Here is a 22,391-nt window from a genome sequence, read left to right on the forward strand (position 1 = left end):
TATTATGTGAGTGCTCGGTATTAGATGTGCATCGGCGACTTGTGATTTTCATGGATGAGGTGCAAGATGTGTTTTCTGTGTTTTGGTGATGGGCCATTCTGGAGGACTTGATACCAAGTTTAGACCGCAGCTTAGGCTCGATAGTTTCAGTTATGTAAGCATGTGTTTTTGGACTTATATGTCTAGTACTGTCCTTAGGAGTGGGATTTATTGCTTGGTGAGTGATTGTATAGCTATATGATGAGTATGATGTGACTGCGAGATGTGTTCAGATGGCTGGGACTTGATGAGAAGAGTTGCTTGAGATGTGTAAAGGACTATTGGGTGCTTGATTTCTGTCTTGATATGTTATACAGTCTCGAGTTATGAGTGTGTTGAGGGATCTTTCATGTTGTTCATTGTGGGAGGAAGTAGATTCTTATGTTTTGTTGACGAGCTTAGACTCGGGAAGATTTAGTGAATGCATAGTGGTTGTGACTTTGGTAGGGCATAAGGAGATGCTAGTTTGAGGCTAAACATGTGGGTTATCTCCTGCGGGATGTTCTGAGGTTGTGTGATTCTTATGATGATTATATGGAGAGTTTCTTTCTACCAGTGAGTTATATGTGTTGCAATTTGACTTTAGATCGCTTGAGGAAGTTGACTCGACTGTCACGAGGATGAATGTGAGGTTAGTAGGTGATTTGAGGCATTTTATGATTTGTGTTACATGAGATTATGAAGGATTTAGTTGAATTACAGTGCGGGATTATGGCAGTAATAGAGCAAGGGTATTGTGGGTTATCGGATATTTTGTTCTATGGCTTCGAGCCAAGTAGGGGGAATCTGCTATCAACGATATAATTGCTTGGTTATGTGTTATATTAGTTTTTGTCTAAGGCATACTTGTGGATCAGTTATAACTTGAAGACGTTGATTTCAAGGAAGACTCAAGTAAGGAAATTTCTAGATGCATGATGTATTACACTCTGCGGATATATGGAAATCTTGAAATTTTTTGGGTTTGTTATTTGTGGTGGAGGTAGTGTGCATGGAGTAGGGATTCACTTGGTGGCTTAGAGATGTGTAGTACTTCTTTAGGTGTTTGGGTGCTAATGGAGCACAGGTCGTTCGGCTCGTTTTGGCAGTGCATTTGAGATTATAGTAGGGTGGATGACTCCCGAGAAAGTTCCAATGATTTCATGATTCATATGTGGTATTTGAGGAATTTTCAAATTTGTAAATGGCTAAGATCTGAGATTTTCATTGGATGGTGTCAATACTTGTGGTATTTCTATATCATTATGGATTTTACATTTCAGTATTGTAAAGTAAAGAAAACATTTTCAAATTCACATAAACTCTCTTCACAGTGGGTATCTCGGATGCGGTATTTTTGGATACTTAAGAGTGAACACAATGGCTTATGGGTTTTAGGGCGATGTAGTTTCATGCTAGGACCTCTTGTGGTGAGGGTTGGGCTAAGTATCTTAGTGTAATGGCAATGAGGAGTGTTATCTTGAAGGCAAGTCGCGAGGAACTCGAAGAAATAGGTCAGTCGGGTAGTGGTTTAGATCGGCATAGTAATGGAAATGATCGATTCCTTGGGTTCTCTTGGTGTAGTTTGATGTGGTTTTACCAGTGTTTTATGGCAATACTCTTGGGTTTTGGCAATCTGTGTAACTTGGTTGAGTTAAAGGGACTTAGTTATGATGGCTTGGTTATGTGCATATGGGTTTGGAAGAGTTATCGACGGTGTCGACCCCGGCTTGAGATGGATATTTTCTACAGGTATATGGGGTATGTCACGTGTTGTGATTATCTCGCAGATAGGGTCTAGTGGTAGGTTTCTGGCTGATGGAGTATGTATCATGCTGGTGCTTTAGAGTTGTTAGTGAGATTCTCGTAATTTTCTTATGATGGCATGATAGATGCGGTGCGACGTGTGGGATTGAGGTTTTCATGTACAAGGTTGCAATTCAGTTTTGAAGGAAAGGTCATGAATTTCAGACAGCATGGACTCTCAGATGTTTAGAAGGACGCGGGCACTATCTGGTATCACCTGAGAAGAGTGCGCATTTTAGAAGGCACCTTGTGCTTTGACTTACAGATGCTTCATTGGTATTGCGATACTCACTTGGTTGATCGACTGTTGATTTTAGATTTTTCTATGTGGCTCGAAAGAATTATGGAAGTATTTTTCGTGGAATGATTATGTATGAAGCATGTGTTGGTCATTAGAGTGGTTGAGTTGGGATCATATATGGTGATTCATGTATTTTAGGGATTTAGAGCCTGGGAGTTCTCAGAGGCAAATTGTTCCTTGGTTGCGGCCGCTGAAGGTATGGTCAAAGTTAGACAACTAATAGTATGTGTTATAGTTAGGTTATTGTGGACTTTTGGAGGGTTATTTATCTATTTATGGATGATCGGAGTTGATTTAGGGGCCCATTGGTAGGTCTGATGAGGATATGTATTCTACACCGGATCGGATTTGTTGACTCAGCATGGCAATTGTTGAGGGGTGGATCATTCGGTTGGATTTGATCTTATTCGTGCTTGTTATGTTCCATGTGTTACTCTTCTATGCTACGATTTGTTGTGATCTGTTGGTTATTGGCACATATGATGTGTTTCTGTTTGGGTCTTTTGGCAGAATTCGAGCAAGATGTTCTTGGGGTGATGAATTGTTGGTTGCGCCATGGTTATAGTTTTTCCTATTTGTGGTATATAGTGCTATCCGTTTCTGCATGGTTATGGTCATGATCTTCGTGTGTTGTTTATTTGCATATGATTGTTGATTTCGAGCATTATGGCTCGAGGTATTTCATGTGGACCGGTGTTTGAATTGGGACACGCATCGCGGCAGAGTTATTTAGGGATATAATCTCTTGCATTGATTTCGTGTGTTTTGGTTCTCCTTTGGATGATGGGTTCCTAGCATTGCGCTTGTGGTGGTATCTGTTGAGATTGCAAGACAGTTTTCTCATTTGAGTCATTTTCCATTTTGGGGTACATATAAGTGTCGCTTATTGGTGCATGGATTGCACGGTTTGTGTCTTAGGTAGTATTGGTGTGGAACGTCAGTAAAGTATCTTGTACTGATGAGATGAGGTCATTGGACCTGGAACGAGTGCTATCGGATTTGATTACAATATGTTTGGAAGAATAATGCCATTAGTCAGCTCAGAATTTGGCTATGGTTCTCATCGGGTGGGGGAGCCCCACGAGTTGATGATCTAATGAGTGGTTATGAGTTCATGCGTGTTTCTTTCATCGTTGGCAGCGTACGAAGGTTTTGGACAAGGTTTTATTTGATATGAGATTTGTTACTAATACCGGATTTGTTATTGAGCAGCTATGGTGATCGAAAGTTATTACCATGAGCATTTAAGTTATGTGGTATACCATGTGATTTCATCTTCGGTTATGGTTTTGACTTTGATACACGCTTCTTCAGACTTATACAATGTATGGATGTGAGAATTGGGTTTTTGGACTAAGGTTAAAGGAAGAATCTCCGATTATGTTGAGTTGATGGACTTTCATGGATTGGGGTGACGTGGGATCACCCCCGGGTATGTTCATGGAAAGTTTACATAGTGATTAGATAGCTTTGGAACGACTCTTAGCACATTCGAAGACGAACACATGTTTAGGTGGAGGAAAATGTAACGACCTAACCGGTCGATTTGAGAATTTGCATTCTGTTCAGCAGTTAGAAGTCTTGAGTAGCTTCATATGATGTATTATAACTTGTCTGAAACGTTGGCTTTGGTTTTCAGGAGATTCGGGACTGATTTGGAAGAATGATTCTCAACTGGGAAGCTTTAAGTTAAAAGAGTAGACCAAGTTTGACTTTTATGTAATTTACCTCGGATTGGAGTTTTGAAGGTTCGGTTAGACCGGAGAGTGATTTTGGACTTGGACGTATGTCCGGATTTGCATTTGGATATTTCTAGAAGGTTTCGGTACTATTTGGCGAAAGTTGGCAATTTTAAGGCTTGGAAAGTTCATAAGTTTGATCGGGAGTTGAATTTGATATTATCTAGTCCGGATTGTTGTTTCAGAAGTTGGAGTAGGTTCGTTATGTCATTTGAAACTTCTGTGCCAAATTTGAGGTCATTCCGAGTTAATTTGATATGGTTCGGCACGCGTTTTGGAAGTTAAAAGTTCAAAAGTTCATAAATATTGATTTGAGGTATGATTCTTGGTGTTGATGTTGTTATGTGTGATTTGTGTAATGACCCGATCGGTCATTTTGTATAGCTGCACCCCATTACCCCTTTAGATTGGTTAGTGTTGTTTTGCCTAAATTTGGCAATTTGAAATTGAAACGTTTGACCGTAGGTTGACTTTTAGCTATCGAGTCCGAAATATGATTTTGGGTCTTGGAATAGGTCCGTTATGCTATTTAGAACTTATCTGCAAAATTTGGTATCATTTGGAGTTGATTTGGTAGGATTCAGACATTTAGTTGTAATTCTAGAGATTTTTGAACTTTACTTTAAAATTTATGCATTGTAGTGTTCGATTCGTAGTTTTAGATGTTATTTTTGCGTTTTGATCATGCGAGCGAGTTCATATGATGTTTTTAGACTTGTGTGGGCATTTGGTTTGGATCCCCAAGGGCTCGAATGAGTTTCGGACATGTATCAAAATGGTTTTGAACTGAAAATGAGTTGCCGGTGTTGCTGGTGCTCAGTTATCGCAATTGCAAGCACCTGCCTTGCCATTGAGAAGGTGACAGTGGGGGCTCAGATGTCACAATTGCGACTACACCTTCGCATTTGCGAAGTCAGCAGGAGTTTAGCTAGGTTCGTATTTGCAAACAATGGCTTGCTTTTGCGATTATGTCCAGCTTCGCAATTGCGAAGCCTCTTGTCACAATTGCTATGATGCATGAGGCTGTTTTCATCTACAAACTTTGGAGAGGGAATTTTCATCTACAAACTTTGGATAGGTGATTCTAATCTATTTCTAATCATATTCCATCAATATATCTTAGATTGTAACATCAAAATCATTTGAATCAAAGTGCAAATTTGTGATATTCTATCAGGTTTTTGAAAAATAAGAATTTGAGTTTTGAGAGTCGATTTGGACTCGAATTTTGAAACTAATCACATATATGAACTTGTGGTGTCATGGGTAGTCGGAATCTACCATAAAACTCAGATTTTGACCGGGCGGGTCCCAGGTTGACTTTTATTGACTTTTTGGAAAAAGTGTAATGATCTTAGCTTTGTCTATTGTAATTGATTTCTCTTGCATTGTTTGATGATAATAAGTCGATTTTGGTTAGATCTGAGCCGTGTGGAGGCGAATTTTAGGGAAAAAGCTATTTCAAAGAGTTGAATTGGCCTAGTTGAGGTAAGTATCTTGCCTAACTTTGTGTGCGGGAACTACCCCTTAGGATTGGTATTGATTGATTCATTTGTGCTATGTGAAAGCCGTGTACGCAAGGTCGCGAGTGGGTACACGGGTTGTATGTGGTAGTTGACCAGTTTAGCTACTTAGACTATTTCCATGCTTTAATTGAAATGTCATATCATGTTCTAAATTCTCATAGTCAATCTATTTCTACTTCTGTTAGTCTATCCTTACATGCCTTAAATGTTTAACACTTGTTCTACATCCTACTTGATAAATTGCTCTCATGCTTTAGTTGAACTTGTCGCCCCTTTTATTTTTTACATGTTATCTCTTTCATTGTTTATTATTATTACTTGAAGTCATTGTATGTGTTATCTCTTTCATTGTTGATTATCATTATTTGAATTCATTGTTACAAGTTATCTCTTTCGTTGCTATTATCCTTATTTGAAGTCATGTTATCTCTTCCATTGTGTGTTATTCGTATTTAGTTCATGGTACCACATTATTTTTCTCATTGTTGAGTTATTGGTGTTGAAGTTGTGAAAGCCGTGTAACTTTGAGGAGAAGTTCTCAATTGTTGAGATATCTTTATTGTTGAGAATTTTACATTAATTTTTATTGTTGATATTCTTGTACACGTTATTGTGAAGCCATGAGATATTATTGTGGAAACATTGATATTTTTGATTGTTGGCAAGTTGTGATATATGGGCACTTGTGGTGCGAGTTTTTATTGTGATGTGATATTAACGCTCATACAGCGGTATAAGGCTAGGGGTTAATATGCATACGGCGGCATAAGATGGGACTTATGTGCGTGTTTCTTATAAGGGAATTACGTGAAGCCACACGGCGTCAAAAGGTGGGCTAAAATGCGTGTAGCTATTTCGGAAAAACTATTTTCAAAACTTATTTAAATATAAGTCTCATGCGGCGGTATACGGAATGATTGTTATTGAGATGTGAAGTGTGATACGAGGCTGTACCTCGGTTGTGATTCTTATTGTACAGGAGGCGGTACCTCGTTGTGATTATTGTTGTTTATCTCATGTGTTAAAGAATTTTGGTGGGAACATTTCTTGTTGTTTGTTCTTCCTTGTTCTACCAATCATTGTCCGTATATGATTATTGTGGTTCCCTTTAATCGATTTCTTTATGTTATTTCCATGCTTACAATTCCGGTGTTAGTTTATGCTATTGACTTGTTTCATATCAATTATTTCTCCACCTTCCATTATTTATCCTTATTATGTTTTCATACCATTTATTTATATCCTAGTTGGTGTCTTGACCTAGCCTCATCACTACTCTACCGCGGTTAGGCTTGATACTTACTGGGTACCGTTGTGGTTTACTCATACTACGCTTCTGCACATCTTTTGTGCAAATCCAGGTATGTCTACCCGTGCCGGACACTAGAGTTGATTTGAGTTGTTGTTCTTGGAGACTTCAAGGTATACCTGCTGCACGCCCACAGACCTCGGAGTCACCTTCCTTTTTCTTTACTTCCTGTTGTATTTTCATTCACACAGTGATGTAGTATGCATTTTAGCTTACTCTGTAGAGCTTATGACTCAGTTCCACCGGTTTTGGAAAGTGTATTGTTGAGATTCTATTTTGGGAGATTATACGATTTTATTAGTCTTGTTTTAGTAATTCTGTTAATTATTTCTGTCAAACTATTATCGAATGTTAGGCTTACCTAGTCGTAGAGACTAGGTGCTATCATGACATCCTACTGAGGAAAAATAGGGTCGTGGCAATTTGAGACCTCGCGTAGGTCTGTGTTATGTTTTGAGACTTGTTGGCATATTTGGACAAGGTCCCTAGGGGCTCGGGTGATTTTCGGATCATTTCGGATGGATTTTGTATTTCTGATTACTGGTGTCTCTGCAGAGCATCGTGATCGCGGAGCTAGGCTCGCAATCGCATTGAGGAAATTTGGACTGGGCTGTTTATCTCATTGCATTCGCGAGTATTAAGTCATGTTTGCAGAGACTGTGGAACTTGAGCTTCGCGTTCGCATTAGTGAGGTCGCATTCGCGCTAGTAAGCTGGGAGCTGGAGGATCCTTCTTCGCGTCTGCGAGACGCGTGTCGCATTCAAGTAGTGTAGCATCTGTGGGCATCGCATTCGCATGGGTAGTGTAGCGAAGGTGTAAGGCATTTTGTGGCAGTGCATTTTTGTTGTTCATCACGAACGCGATGGTTCTTGCGCATTTGCGAAGAATGCACCATGAGCAGTGTATAAAGTACTCTATTTCGAAGGCCTTGCTCATTTTATCACATTTTGGGTTGTGGAGCTCAGATTAGGGCAATTTTGGAAGATATATTCACCAGATGGATTGGGAAGTATTTTCTACTCAGTTTTGATTATATTCAGTGATTCCATCTTCGATTTTGGCATTTGATTGATGATTTAAAAAAAGAAATTGAGGGTTTTTGTCTACACTTTGCTAAATTGAATATTTGAGATTTGAACATCGATTCGGAGTCGGATTTGAGAGAAATTAGTATGGTTGGATTTGTATTCGAATGGGTTATCAGCATTTGTGAGTTTTATCAAGTTCTGAGATGCGAGCCCGGGATTGACTTTTTGGTTGACTTTGAGCGTTCGATTAATGATTTGACCTTTATCGATTGGGTTTGGCTTCTTTGATATTATTTGATATTTTTCAGTTGCTTTTGGCTAGTTTCGAGCCGTTCGGAGGTTGGTTTATACAGGATGGTGCTCTTAGAGTATTTTTTCGCTTGCTCGGTATCAGATTTGGCTTGTTCGAGGTAAGTAACATATCTAAACTTGGATTTGAGGGTATTTAATCCTAGGAACTATGTTATATGAGAGGTGTTGGGAAGACACGGGTGCTAGGTGACGGGTGCAGTTGTGTGCACCGAGGTATTCATGATACGGGTAGTTCTTAGGCTATTATATGCATTAATTGTTTTGCGATCATGCTTCTTTGATATCATATTTTCTCCATTTATGTGACTATATGGGATATTATTCATGCTATAAATCATGCCTAGGCTACTTGTTCAATTGTTTGAGACATTATAGGGCTATTTTTGCCATGCTGAGCTATTTGCCTTGGCCGTAGTCATACTATACAGTCATGATAGTTACATCTGTATGTTATATCTTGGTTTCTGAGCACTTTTGATATGTTTTCTCACATGTTATTGGTGTCCTGGTACGCGACACGAGTTTGAACTATATTTGAGACATATTGTGTTATTCCGTGATTGTAATTGGATTGTGTTTATGTAAGGTGTCTGCATATTGAGATTTTAACGGATTGTTGACTGATGTGGTCCATAAAGCCATATTGATTTGGGTATTTGTATCGTGTTGCACACTACAATGGTTATATTGATATTGAGGTGACGCATATGCCATGTCCCACACTAGGCTAAGCTTTACGAATTTGAGGCTACGCATGCACCAGATCCCACTATTAGGCTAAGTGATTATGATTAGCTCTTGGGTAGGATCTGCCCCTCCGGAGTCTGACATGCCAGCAGTGGGCGCAGGCACAATGTTATATACACGTGCTCGATGATGGGCAGTTATGCCAGGCACCCACACAGTGCTAAGTGTGGTTATTTTGATTGATCCACGGTTATGAAACGGGCTTTTGAGCTAGGCACCTTGAGTGTACTAAGACTGTGTGTAGTTAATGAGTTCACTGTGAAATTGATTACTTGACATGTAGGCATAGAGATGTACCTTCCTCATGCTAGATAGTGACGTGACATGTGATTACTTGACATGCATATTTGACATGTAGGCATAGAGGTGTCCTTTCTCGTGCTAGATAGTGACACGACATTCGATTACTTGACATGTATATTTGACATGTAGGCGAGAGATGCATTTTCCTCATGTTAACTGATAAATGAAAAGTCTTATATGAGGTATTAAATTGGGAAAAACACATTTCTTTTGATAAACTCATGTTCAATATCACGACCCTAATTCATAATAGGCTACGATTGTACCTAACGCCGCCGTTAGGCAAGCCCACAAGTGAAATTACTATTTGTTTACCCCTTTTTAACATTTTTAGAATGGAAGTTTTCCCTTTTTAAAGAACAGTTTAAACTAGACGTCATGCAACCATAACATTTATTTGAAACAAAATACCATCATAATAAGAACATCCATAGTGGTGAAAGAAAAGATAAATACAACAGTACATAAATGCTAAAGATCCCCCAAAACCCGACGTCACAAGTGCATGAACAATCTAGGAAATATACAAAACTACTACAACTACTGTATGAAAGTAATAGACATAAAAGTAAATAAGGTACAGGGAGACTCCGGTGCTGCAGTTCGTAACAAGGCAAGTAGCTCATCACTAAATCCCGGAATGATCGTCTACGCGCCCGCGTGACCACTGGTAATACCTGTCTCAGTACTTGCACATTAGTGCAGAAGTGTAGCGTGAATTCGGAAAATAACGCGTACCCAATAAGTATCTAGTCTTACCTCGAAGAAGTAGTCGAGGGGTCGACTTGACACTTACTATAGGTAAAATAATAATAATAATAATAATATAAGTGCATAAAGTAGACATGGTGAGTATATAACAAGTATCAAGGAAGTAAGTAAGAGCAACTAAAATAAATAAAATTAGGAGTCCGTATCACATTACCAACATATCATAACTGGCCGTGAAGGCGCTAAATCAATTATACCCAAACCGGAACCCGTTTCGATTATTAAGCACGAAGTTGCCGAGGCGAACCGCCCAATCCCAAAAGAATAGTGGTATTCAGTACTGCCGAGGCGAACGGCCCGATCCCATAAGAATAGTGTTATCATATTGTTGAGGCGAACGGTCCTATCCCATAAGAGTGGTGTTATCATAATGCCGAGGTGAACAACCCGATCCCATTAGAGTAGAGAAATTTACCTCGCTCGCGAAAGTACTTGCGAGATGAGAAGACATGGATTTTTCTTAATTTATTAAGTATTCCCCAATTTTCTGAAATAAGAAGCTAAGTCAATAATTCCAATTCAAATCCCCAGTTTCAGCTCTAATCAAGACAATTAATACACATGATAGGCATAAATAGTACAATTAAAAGCATGATGTGAATCTAAGTCTACTCGGATATATCATGAAATATAGCTACGTACAGACTCTCTTCACCTCATACGTACGTAGCTCTCCACACAAGTATCACACAACGACAATATGCCTAAGGGGATAAGCTCCTTCTTACAAGGTTAGGCAAGAGACTTACCTCGATCCCAATTCCTCAATCCGGCTTTCCAACCTCACTACACCCCTTCAAACGACGCCGAGGACTCCGAAACTAATCAAAAGTCATATAAACTAGTAAATATATGATCAAAAGTTCATATTTTAGCTTTTATAGTAGCTACCCAACTCAATTTGAAAGATTAATAAAATCCACCCCCGGGCCCACGTGCCGGATTCCGGAAATTTTCGAATATAATTGTTACCCATGAACTCTTGAACTCAAATATATAATTTGCTCCCATTTCCACCACCAAATTCGTGATCAAATACCAAATTTACCAAAACCCTTGGTTCTTCACAAATCCCACAAGTTTCATAAATTTTCCATGTTCAATCTATTAAAATCCGCGAATTTAACTTGAAAGTGGGTGGAGTTTACTTACCTTGTATTGTAGATGAGAATCCCCCTCTATAGTGCTCTCAAAATCTCCCAAGATCAAATAAAAATATGTGAAAAAATGGCCCAAGTCTCGGATTAAAAACCATCACTTCCCAGCGACTTCCACACCTGCGGCCACTTGATCACATCAGCGAAACCGTAGGTGAGGTCAAAAGGTCGCACCTATGATCCCCCACTGCCTCAAGCTTCCTCGTTTCTGCGGATGGGGAGCCGCTTCTGCGAACTTCTTCTGCTTCTATGGATCCACTTATGCAGTTTCCTTCCGCTTCTGCGACCCATAACCACCCAACCCAAGTCCGCATCTGCGGAGCCTCGATCACTTTTGTAGGCGCGCAAATGCGGAAAGCGCCTCGCACCCGCGACCAACCAGCTCCAGCCATGAGATGGCTGCGTTCGAGGCTTTATATGGTCAGCGATATCGTTCACCCTTTGGATGGTTTGAGCCCGGCGAGGCTAGGTTATATGGCACTAATTTAGTGAAGGATGCCTTGGAAAAGGTAAAGTTGATTCAGGAGTGACTTCGCACGGCCCTTTCCACGCAGGTGCGTTTGCACAAGATCTAAAGCCTCCTGCAGTCCCCCATGTCAAAAACATAGACTAATTCCAATCCGATTCGCACCCGAGGCCCCTTGGACCACATCCAATTACAGTAACGTATCCCACAACATAATACGGACTTGCTCGCGCGATCGAAACACCAAAATAAAATCAGATTCCATGAATCGGGCACCCAAAACGCATGAATTTAACATGAAACTCAAAAACTTCTAAAAGCACTTCCGCGCATCCTATTCCTATCAATTCAACTCGGAATGATAGTAAATTTTGCGTGCAAGTCATAAATCACCATACGAAAATATTCCCAGGCTCAGAATTCCAAACGGACCTCAATAACATCAAAGATTACTCCAAACCAAACTTAAAGAACTTGAAAAACCTTCAATGCACCTTGCGTGCAAATATTAGAGCTGATGTTACTATGTACGTTCCGCGACACCGCAGAAGCAGATAAGTTGTCGCAGGTGCGAGGAGGTCTGGGAAGTGTTTTAAAAATGAGAGTTCTGTATTTTCACCATTTTAAACATTTCAAGCTCGGTCTAAGGCGATTTCTGAGAGGATTTTTGAGAGGTTTCTTGAGGTAAGTCATTTGTGGTTAAATTTATTCAATTTTTATGTTTCCCCATTAAATTTCCCACCTAGATTGTGTTGTTTTGAGGTGTAATTTGGAGGTTTGAGGCTAGGGATTTGGAGAGTTTAAATTAGGGATTTGGGTGTCGATTTGGTGTTGGACATTGGTAGATTTGGTATGTTTAGTCTCGTGGTTGAATGGGCTTCCGAGTTTTGTGACTTTTATTGGATTCCGAGACGTGGGCCCGGGGGACGAATTTTGAGTGAACTTTTTTGACTTGTAATTAAAAGCTTAGTAATTTCACATGGAATTTGTTCCTTTAGCTCGTGTTGATTGTATCGAACTAATTGTGGCCAGATTCGAGGCATTTGGAGGTCGATTCGCGAGGCAAGGACGTGTTGGAGTAGAGATTTGCAAGGTTTGAGGTAAGTAACACTTCTAAGCTTGGTTCTGAGGGTGTGAAACCCCGAATTTTGTATTATGTGATTGGTGTTGAGGTGACGCATGTGCTAAGTGACAGGCATGTAGGCGTGCACCGTATGAATTGTAACTTGGTCGATTCCATGGAACTGAATAGTTGTTAAATCTTGTTGTTACCCGTATTTTTACCATATGCTAGATCTATTGAGTTGCCAATCATGTTAGAAACCCTGCTTAGGCTATATGATGGTACTATTGGGACCCACAGTGGTCGTACCTTGCTGCTGAACTAGTTGCCTAATCTGTCAAATTGTACTCAGTCACAGCTATTGGTTGCTTATTATGTTTCAGTCTCTGTTGTCTTTATTTGTTTAATCATATCATCATTCATGGGCTGAATATCATTATTTTGGTGAGCCCGAGAGACTGGAGAAGTTATTGGCTGAAGGCCTATTGTGAGTAGTATTTATGGGATCGGGCTACATGCCGCATCAGGTTTATTGATTCATGTCAAGATTTGGCTTATTATAGCGCTTGGACTGGATCGTCCCCTCCAGAATTTGCACATCCACAGTGGGCGCAACGCTAACAGTTATGACATTTGGGTTGGATCTGCCCTGTTTACTTGCATTTGGGTTGGATCTGCCCTAGGTTGGATCTGCCCTAGGTTGGATCTGCCCTATTATGTGTTAAAATTTGTTGTAAAATCTGAAAGCATGTCTAAGTTCTTGTTGAAAGCATGTCTAAACTTCTTGTACCTTCACTTGTAGAATACAAATATCTTAGATATCCTTGTTATATTTTCTGTAACTTTCCGTACTGTTAAATATTGAAAGTGGACTGTAATAATTGAACTCGTCACTAATTTCAGTCCAAAGATTGGATTTGTTACTTATTGATTTGTTGCTCTAGTGGTGAGTACCCTCCACTTCCAACCAAGAGGTTGTGAGTTCGAGTCACCCTAAGAGCAAGGTGGGGAGTTCTTGCAGGGAGGGAGCCGAGGGTCTATCGGAAACAGCCTCTCTACCCCAAGGTAGGGGTAAGGTCTGCGTACAAACTACTCTCCCCAGACCCCACTAGTGGGATTATACTGGGTTGTTGTTGCTATTGAGTTGGTTGTACTCACGCTATACCCTACACCTCGTGTGCAGATTCAGGTGCTTCCGGTTTCGGCGGTTGTTGATTTGCAAAGGCCAGACCTTCGGAGATCATCGAGGTAGTTGCTTGGCGTTTGCAGACCTTGACCCTTCTCCCTTATCTTTCAGTTTATTTATTCCGTTTTTACTTCTGGATAGTGTACTAAACCTTGTTAATTCGTAGATGCTCATGTACTCAGTGACACCACGGTTTTGGGAAGAATTATGTATTGAATTATGATTTTCTATCCTGTTTTAGAGATTTACCTTTATTTAAATTGTTTTAGTATCTTTCAACGTTTCTTTTAAGTGTTGGAAATATCTGAATAGTCGGCTTGCCTAGTACCATGATAGGCGCCATCACGACAGGTTGGTTTAGGGTCGTGACAGTACGGCGGGAGCTGGCATGGAAGATGTACCTGCGTTTCAGTCATAACTATCACTTGTCCTTGGTAGCTTTAGATTTGTAGATGAGTTATGCATATTCCTAGTAGATAATGTATTTATTTTGTACCAGCTTTGTAAATTTTAAGTCTTAGAAGCTAATGATTTGTACTACCAGTCTTGGGTTATTGTATAAAAGATCATTTAATTTATCATTGATTTTCTTATTAATCTCATTTGAATTGTGTTGACTGGGTTACCTAGTGGGTTGGCTTAGTTGCCATCACCGCTGGTTAGATTTTGGGTCGTGACAAATATGAGTAGTATTTTATTGACTTTTGAAAGATCGAAATGGATTGTTTACTAGACGTTTTGAGTTGATTCTCAAAGATTGAAAAATTGAAGCCTTTATTTTGCAAAAAGTGGTCATAAAATTGATAAATATGATCGAAAACTAATTAAGGAAGGTAAATTAATCTAGTCAAATAAAGAATTTGTAGAAATAAAGCTACCTTTTAGCAAATTATCTGTGTTTGGAAGCGCTCTTTCAGGAGTTATTGGGTTTTATTTTTTGTTTTGCAATTTACTTATAGAAGAGAGGTTAAATTTTTAAATCTAGTACGAAAAAAATTAAACTAAATCGAACTTATTTGTATGTTTACGAATAAAAGACTTAATATACCCGATCGAGATAACGTAAAACTAATTGAACCGACTCATCCTACCTATTCGATCTTTGTGGCTAGTAATATGTATATTGCATATATAAAATAGTGGCACCCGCAACCACTAAATCCTAGATCCGCTTCTTACTGTCAACTGTATAACATCCTCACCCCAATATCCCAAAGGCAAAATTAAAAAAAAGAAAAAAGAAAAAAAAAGGAAAATGAAGACAGGATGTTAAAGGAACTGCAATGACATAAAAAGAATTAAAAAAAATTAGATGTTTCCTATAGATAAAAGAAGTAATAAGTATCCTACTTCTTTAGATTTTGTTTTTGCTTTTTCTGTCATTTGAAGAATAATCAGTAGTCGTTTTAGTTATTTTTCAGAGTAATTGGTGCTTTATCAGGCGAGGTCCTAATGGATCTTATCTTTTCAGTGAACGAATCATTGATTTAGAAAATAATGATGAATGATAATTTCATATTAGCAACAATAAAGCCCATATGTCTCGGAAAATCTTTTCCTTATGAAAATAGACAACTAACACAAGCAAACCAGGCATTTACACAGAGAGAATACATTGTATACGGTCGAAATAGATTTCGGCCTTCCTACGTTCGATCGAGTTCGAATGGTAAGCAGCCGGAGTGGGATTTTGGGATGAGATCCGAAGACAGTACAAACGAGCCTCTAGGCCGAAGGCTGATCGAGGAGTCAGCTCGATACTTTTATCGAGCCCGTGACCAAATCGATCTGCAAGGCATTGCTTCGAGGTCGAAAATGCGCTACGCCCACCCCGAAGGTCGAACTCAAGCCAAAACCGAGGGCTCGACCCAATAACGAGTTCGAGCCAGTATCGAGTTCACAGACAAGAGTCGTTACAACCGCACTAAGGGAGAGAATCTTGGCGGGAATCGAGGAAGAGACAATTCATCATGGGTCTTCCACTATATGCTTTATTTTATTATAAATAAAGTAGTATCCCTCTATTATAAAAGGGGAATCCTTGTAAGCATAGAGACACCGAAAACACTGTAACAAAAGATCACTTCTCATATTGAAAGATATCTCCTTGTGCTTATTTTACTTTATCTTATTCATTCGTTTTGCTCACTATTCATATTCTCATAGTCAAGAATACATATATTTTTATCTCTCTATATGATTTATATCAAAATGTATCACATATCCTTAGAACCATACACAAATTTAACGTTATCTGATTTTTCGGGTAAACATACATAAGATGTCATCTTTTGAGTCTCTTTAACTACTTCCATCTTATGAATTGAAATTACAACAGAAGCACGTTCCTTCTTTAATCAATATTTTATCATTCTACTAATTGATAAATTTTAACAGGGGACTTGAATAGAACGACGGTAGGATATCCAATCCATCAAGGCATTCGTATTGAAAAACATCCCTTCTTTTAGTTAAGGTATAAAAATTGAATAAATGTAAAAACAACAATACGTGCAAATATGACATGCATGGGAAAGCCACTGACGCCTTGCTACCGGTAAAGTTGTGTATACGGGTAAAACCGAGGGTAACATATACCCTGATTTTCCGGTGGGTTGAACGAAGCGAAGACATGACTGCATAGGATCAGAATCAAAGCCAGGGACTTCTCGTACCGGGGGCAAACAGAGTGCTCACCACCGGGCCTGGCAAGACAACCTTCCCCCGACCCAGAGCGAACTCCTGAACCTCGGAAAGCACCACGAATGGTGGCGCACAACTAACAGAAAGTCGTGATATCCGCGCCCGACCGGATATCACGGCGCGAATCTCGTCCGACGTCGGTAACATATCAGTAATTGACGAGAAAGAAGAATTATTTTTACCTTTTTTAGAGTTGTACTAGGGATGAAACTTTCCTACTATATAAAGGAGAAGTATTTTCATTCAATACACATGGTAACACACATATCAAAGCAATATAAACTTGCTTCTCTGCTTTATAGTTATTAATAATACCTTGTTTTGATCATAATTTCTCATATACATTCGGCTCGGAATTGAGGGTCCGGTCGAGGGCGAAATTGTTGTTAAGCTTAAATCCGAACCTGGACCAAACGTCACAACTGGTTTGATTATTTATTTTATCTTTGATTCATTTATCTAATATTCTTGATTACTTATGTTGAATCAATCTACATATCCTTAAAATCGCGTACAAATTTAATTATTATCCATTTTAAGGGTAAATAAGTTGAGGTATCAAAATCCATTAAGAGATGATGGGTTCTAATCTCCCCGAAAGTAAGGTACTTTATTTGTATTTTTCTGTGGGATTTTGGTATAAATCCTAGTCCGATGATCCTTCAATCTTTATTAATAAATTTGACTAGCTAGATGAGGTTTTTAAATTTGTCAAGGATTTGCTAGTCAGAAATACAAGTAATTATACTAGTGGGAAGTAGAAAGTACCTGACGGGATGATCAAGATATATACAAACTTACCTGGGCAATATCATTATAAAATATAAATAGAATAATCGATCAACTCTTGCTGGTTTTGAATTTAAAAAAGAAAGACAAAATTGTATTGGTTGAAAAATTGGCATGACACGTGAATTAATGGTATAGTGACAGGAGGCATTTATATCAGGTTAATGAAGGAGAATGATGAGGTACGGTTAAAATACCTACGAGATTTATGAAAAAAGGTACCGTACCTGATAGCTGGGAAAGAAGAAAGGCACGAGATGCATGAAGACCATAAAAGGGGAAGATTCATGAACAATTATAAATATAGAAAGGAAATTAGAATTATCATTGATTATGCGCGATCACCTATTATTATCATAGCCGTCACGAGTAGTTTTAGTAACGAAAAATTAATACATTTAATGATAGTAACGGGTAGGAATTAAGTAAGGGGAACCGTTACATCTGTATATCCTTATATAAGGGCTCTTACCTTATTTTGTATGATCATCAGAATATTCACAAATATATGCAATCAGTCTATTACCTTTATATTTCTACTTGATTGAAGATTCTTGTCCACGTTTACTGGGAGAGACTATCATCATTCAATAAGATTTCTTTTCTTCATTTATCATTTCAATTATTTGTTTTATTCTCGCATTTTTGGAAAAGTGAAGTAAATTTAGTTAATAGAAACCCGATTTTCTTTAATATTGACTTTAACAATAAATATTATTTTTTGGTTAAACAAATTAGTTTTATTATTGAAAATCTAATAATCTGTTCATTTTTTATATTTTTATCTTTAGCAACAAAGCATGTCAACTGCTAATGAAATTATTCAGGCAGATGGGGAAGTCCAAGAAAGACAACAAGTTGGAACTCCACCACACCATACACCCATTGTAACCCCACCAAACTCACGTGACAATTTGCCTGAAAGGTATACTACTCGTAATGATGGGAAACGAGTTGACGAGTAGACTAACGAGCAGGATAACTTGAGGAAAATTATTGCTCAGCAAGTTGGTGAAGCTTTGTGTGCATTTGCAAATGGGTTACCTAATGCTGCGTAGACCCCTCCACCAGTAAATACGACTCTAAAAACCCTTGTTCAGGGCTTGATAATTCAGGAAGTGGATGAATACCGAATGATTCTGGAGATGGAGGATCGGGTACTCAAAATAATTCTAATTTACAAAGTTTAGTACTAACCTTGCAGAAATAGCTCAAGAAACAAATTGAGCAGATATAATAGATACATGGAGTACCACTGATAATCAAAAGAGTGGATATCGACATATATTCGAAATAGCCCTGGAAGCCAAGTGCAGCACCCTTACCAATTCCCAAAAAGTTCAAGATGGCTGATATTCCTAAATATGATGGGACCATTAACCCACGAGACCATGTTACCACATTCAACATAGGGGCTAAGGGAAATGACTTAACCAAGAAGGAAATAGAATCAGTATTGGTGAAAACATTTGGCGAAACCCTCACGAAAGGGGCATTAACATGGTATTAATATAGTATTCACTCTTACCTGGAAATTATATTGACTCTTTTGCTGAGCTTGTAGATTCCTTTATAAAGGCACATTCGAGAGCACAAAAAGTAAAAAAGAGGATGGAATATATCTTCAAAGTAAAATAGGAAAGCACAGAATTGCTCAGGGAATTCGTGGATAGATTCCAGTGGAAAATGATGTTATTACCACGTGTATCTGATAACTGGGCGGCTATGGAATTTGCAAGTAATATGAATGAAAAAACTTCAGAAGTCACAAGAAGATTAAAAGAAAGTCTGCGGGAGTTTCTTGCAACTATATGGAATGACTTGTACAACAGATACATTACAAACTTAAGAATAGAAGAAGATACGACTTCCCAGCTTAAGGTAGAAGAAAGGCCTGGATCTAGACATTCCGAGACATAAAATTAGTCTGAAAAGAGTAGGGCCAAGCCATATATGGGACATGTAGGACGTGATTTCCGATCTAAACAAGAACAGGCACGATTTGATTAAAGATTGAGACAAAAGAAAATGAGTTCTTCTTTCCGATTCAAAAGGGAGCGGGACACAGCCAGAAACAATAATTCAAACTCTCAATCAAGAATAGGAAATTATAATTTCAATGTCAGTACATCAGAATTGGTAGCTATTCTAAAAGGAATGGGTGACAAGGTGCGATGGCCGAAAGAGATGAGGTCAGCTCCCAGCAAAAGGAGCCAGGAATTTTAGTGCGAGTTTCACAATGATCATGGTCATAGAACAACATATTGCAGGCTCTTATGGGGAGAAGTTGAGTATCTATTGAAGTAAGGATATCTCAGTGATCTGTTTAGTGAAAAAGAAAAATAATCTTAAATGAAAAACAGGCAAGAACTACCAAAGCCCCCGTCACAAAAGAGAACGGTACATGTTATAACTGGGGGTGGTGAAGTTAACAGGGTAATGTACACGCAGCAAGAAAGACATCTAAAGTTACCATTACCAATGGGAAACGGGTTCGTCATGTTTTGGAAGGACACATCATAGTGTTTGACGATGAAGATACGAACGACTTGATCATCTCCCATAATGATGCACTTGTAATATCTTTACTTGTTCATGATACTAATGTTAAACGAGTTTTGATTGACCCAGGCAGGTCAGCAAATATCATCCTACTGAGAGTAGTGAACGAGATGCAAATGAATGATCAAATCATACTGAAGGCACGATCGCTGTCTGGGTTCGATAATTCAAGTGTCGTCGCGAAAGGAGAAATCATATTGGCAACATTTGTAGAAGGTGTGATCAAAGACACTAAATTCCAGGCGGTGGATGCAGACATGGCCTATAACATAATTTTAGGGAGCCCGTGGATTCATGATATGGATGCAGTCGCATCAACATTGCATTGGGTGATTAAATTCCCATCACAGTGGAGAATCCGTCAAATCAGGGGAGATCAATAAGCATCGTGAGATATCAACTCAGTTGCAATCACGAGTGCAAAATTCGAAGATGGAGATACGAAATATCAATTACAGAACTCAGTCGAGGATAATTCAGTGCTCACCTCAACTAGAAGTCCAAAAAATGAAGCGGATATAGATTTAAGGCCTGATATGATTCAAGAGCCAGAGGAAATGAGAATATCAAAATAACCATGGGAGAGCCCGAAGCTGTTATATTATCTATCCACTAGCTTGACATAAAGGTTTACATCGGAACAAACTTGAGCTTGGAAATAAAAGGTAAGTTAATTGAATTTTTATGTGTTAATGCTGATTACTTTGCTAGGTCGTATTCAGACATGACAAGTATACAACCGGAGGTAATGATTCATAAGCTGAATGAGGACCCATTACACCCACCTATCAAAAAAAAGAATAGGAAGCAAGGAACATTTGAAAATCGAGTAATCCAAGATAATGTACAAAAACTTCTAAAAATTGGTTCAATTCGAGAGGTAAAGTACCCTGACCGGTTAGGTAATACTTTAGTAGTCCCAAAAAAGAATGGGAAGTGGCGAGTTTGTATGGATTATACTGATTTAAAATTCATTTCCTTTACTGCATATTGATCAATTAATTAATTCTATTTATTTTTTTTAGATGCATATTCTGGCCATAATAAAATAAATATGGATCCTCTAGATGAGGAAAAGAATTCATTTATTATAGACAAGGGGACTTACTGCTACAAAGTTATGTTGTTCCATTTAAAAAATGCTGGAGCAAAGCACCAAAGATTAGTGAATAAAATATTTCTAGAGCATTTGGAAAAATCCATGGAGGTTTACATTGGCGATATATTGGTCAAATCAGCACAAGTAGAGGACCATTTCAAGCACTTGACTGAAACCTTCGAAATTCTCTGCAAGTATAACAGGAAGCTAAACCCGAAAAAGTGCGCCTTTGGTATCGCTTCAGGCAAAATTTTGGGATTTCTTGTTTCTAACAGGGGCATGGAAGTGAATCCCGTTCAGATCAAAGCAATTGAGAAAATACTTGATGTACTTATAAGCAAAAAAGAGGTATAGAGATTAACAAGTAGAGTAGCAGCTTTAGGAAGATTTATATGTAATTCTTAAGAAAAATGTTTTAAATTCTTTTCTATATTGAAAAAGTAAAATTAATTTGAATGGGCTGATGAGTGTCAACAAGCTTTGAAGGATTTGAAGTCATATTTATCGAAACTGCCCATGTTAGCAAAACCAAGGGACAAAGAAAGATTACTTGTTTATATAACTATATCAGAAGTGGCAGTAAGCGCGGTGCTGATACGTGAAGACAATAGTAAGCAATCTCCAATTTATTATGTTAGCAAATCCTTATTAGATGCTGAGATACTGTATCCTCATTTTGAGAAACTTGCATTAGCATTAATTATAACATCAAGAAAGTTACCACCCTATTTTCAATGTCATCCTATTTTTGTTATAACTGCTTTCCCACTAAGGAATATATTGCACAAGCAAGAGTGATCGGAGAGGTTAGCTAAATGGGACATAGAGCTTAGTGAATACGATATTATCTATCAACCTAAAACTGTCATAAAGTCTCAGGTACTAGCGGATTTCATAGCAGATTTCAGCTCAAACCTACTTCCTGAAAAATAAAGAGAGGTACGAGTGTTTTCCTGATCTAATCAGGGGGACTTGGACCTTATATACCGATGGGCATTCAAATGTAAAGGGGCAGGTTTGGTAATTATTTTAATTTCACCTTCGGAGAGAGATTATAAGACAAACAATAAAGTGTTATCCAATTAATAACAACGAGGCAGAGTATGAAGTCGTGATTGCAGGTTTAGAACTCGTGAGAGTGCTTGGGATTGAACAAATCAAAATTAAAAATAACTCGCAGCTGGTAGTAAACCAAATGCAAGGGAGTTACATGGCAAGAGAGATGTGAATGCAGCAATACCTATAAAAGGTACGAGAATTACTGAGGCAGTTCCAGACTTGGAAAGCTATCCAAATACTCAGGGAAGAAAATACATAAGCTGATGCATTTGCAAATCTGGGGTCTGTGGCTGATGTGTCAAACGTGGAAAATGCGATTGTGGTGCACTTGTTCCATTCAACCCTTGATCAAACCAAAAATAAGGTAAATTTCAAAATATAAATTGGGATTAATGAAACGACTTTCTTAATTATTTGCAGTATTGAATTTTACCTGAGGATAAGAAG

The sequence above is a fragment of the Nicotiana tomentosiformis genome, chromosome 7 (genome assembly GCF_000390325.3).
Source record: "Nicotiana tomentosiformis chromosome 7, ASM39032v3, whole genome shotgun sequence".
Lineage (NCBI taxonomy): Eukaryota > Viridiplantae > Streptophyta > Magnoliopsida > Solanales > Solanaceae > Nicotiana > Nicotiana tomentosiformis.